This window comes from Echinops telfairi, unplaced genomic scaffold, assembly GCF_000313985.2.
Source record: "Echinops telfairi isolate 266 unplaced genomic scaffold, ASM31398v2 ScPeMD7_10;HRSCAF=50, whole genome shotgun sequence".
Classification (NCBI taxonomy): Eukaryota; Metazoa; Chordata; class Mammalia; order Afrosoricida; family Tenrecidae; genus Echinops; species Echinops telfairi.
This window is the reverse complement of record NW_022103907.1, coordinates 12,652,833-12,654,895: the sequence shown is the minus strand read 5'-3', so window position 1 is coordinate 12,654,895 and position 2,063 is coordinate 12,652,833. Positions and strand designations below refer to the sequence as shown.

At 43.6% G+C, this 2,063-nt stretch overlaps 1 protein-coding gene across 2 annotated transcripts in view; it reads right to left on the bottom strand.

Moving 5' to 3' along the window:
* The window catches only part of LOC101643007 (tetratricopeptide repeat protein 39B-like), a 30,636-nt gene that overhangs the window by 3,145 nt on the left and 25,428 nt on the right, over positions 1–2,063 (bottom strand). The window lies entirely within an intron of this gene.

The window sequence follows — 2,063 nt, the reverse complement described above, 5'->3', positions numbered from 1 at the left end:
ACATAGCCTGCTGTGTACACTTCACTTTGTTGCACATACAAGAGAAAGGTCAAACTCAATGTCAAAAGTGTAATCTGCCAGATACATCTAGGTGGGAAGTCTTTTCTACTACTGAGAGTCATTTAATATCTGGAAGGCCAGTCCAGTCGAAGTGGGCACAATTGAAGACCAATTATAATCAGCAAACTGCTTAATTAGTTCATGATTACATATTCAATTCATTCATTTTGAAAGTAAAGAGAGGCAACATGATATTTCAATCAGTAATTATCACAATACTTTAAAATGATAACAACCTTAAATTGATGATGCAAAAGGATTACAACTTTAAAACAATACTTTAAAATTAATTTTGTATTTTGATAAGTTAGAAGACAGGAAATGGAAGGAAAAGAAAGGCAGGTTTCTATTACTTATTCATTGTTCAGAAAGCTCAGTTCTGAGAGGAAACCCCAATGCAGTCCTTCAAGAGGGCATTTATGATTGTGGCTGGCAACAGGAACCTTGGTGGTGTGGTAGTTATACATTGGGTTGCCAAACAAAAGGTCAGCAGTTTGAAACCACCAGGCACTCTGCTGGAGAAAGAGAGAGCTTTCCACTCCCGTAAAGAGGTATGGGTAAAGAGGTATGGTCTCAGAAACCCATAGGGGCGGCTCTATCCTGACCTACAGGGTCACTTTGAGGTAGAATTGACTCTATGCTAGCAGAAAGCAAGGGTTGCTGAAGCGCCCTGGATGAGAACAAGTTTCAACACCAGGACCAATTTCCCTTTCCTCTGCCTGAAACCAAGACGCCCTCACATGATAGTCTACGAATTCCCATTCTCCTTCCAAGAGGACTCCAATTTTCCTTTTCAGAAGTCTATCTGCCAATCCACTCTGCTGTTATTCTGTAGAGATCTCTACCAGGGCTTACCCAACTGCATCGCAATTACTTCCACGGGTGCGTTTACTGCTAGCCTGGTGCTTCAATGCATAACCTGTGTCTGGTTCCACTCTGTCTCAATTCTAGCACACCCCCTTATGTACGGGAAGCAATGATAAATAGTGAGTGAGTGAAGTTATGTGCCCACAAAACAGTTCTCGGATTTTCTTGAAAGTAGGTTGTGGACTCATCTTTCTACCACATAATTGCTAGGCTCCCTAATCTCAGAGCTCATAAATGTATAACTGTAATGATTCTCTGTGTCAACATTTGTGTTTTGTTTGGTTCTCTACTAATTTGGGGGATTGGATGCTTTTTCCGTTCCCCATCTCAAGGACAGACATTCTCTGAAGTGTTGCAGGGAAACCGATTCCCTGGTGTTCACTATCCCATCAGAGAAGCCCCTTCAGTGGAGGATTTGACTTCTGGCTGGGAGTTGGCAGAAGAAACGGGTACAATGTGGCTCGGTGCCTTATGAGTTCCTTTTTTGGTGCCAGCCTGTCTGTCCAAAGTCTGAAGAGAAACTATAGGAAGGGTCTTTTCTGGAGGTTCACACCTGCCATTGTCCAGCTGCGCCCACGGACCAGGTGGGACACCCAACTCTGGGATGGGGCATGACTAGCCAGCCCACTGGCAGCACATCAGAAGCCACAGTTTAACAAACAAACACACCGGCTTGGCTCTCCTTCAGTCCAGCTCCTGCATCTAAACCTCATCAGTTCTGAGCTCATAAGAAAAAGGCAGATTATTTTATTGACCCCAAAAGCCATCGCTTCCTCCTCCTTGTTGTTCATCTCCACTCCCTTTCCCACTCTCCTCTTGTCTCCCGTCAGTGTTCAATCCTGTCAATTCTACCTTGCTGAGTAAGAAGGTGCCTCTCTTCTGGCCTCCGAATCACCTTGGGAAGATGTTTCATAACTGTGCATGTCACTGAGGTTAGAAAGCACAAGCATCAAGATATGACAAAATAACAATTTATAAACTATCAAGGGCTCATGAGGGAGGGGGGAGCGGGGAGGGAGGGGAAAAATAAGGACCTAATGCCGGAGATTTAAATGGAGAGAAAATGTTTTGAGAATGATGAGGGTAATGAATGTACAAATGCGCTTTACACAATTGATGAGTGTATGGATTGTGAT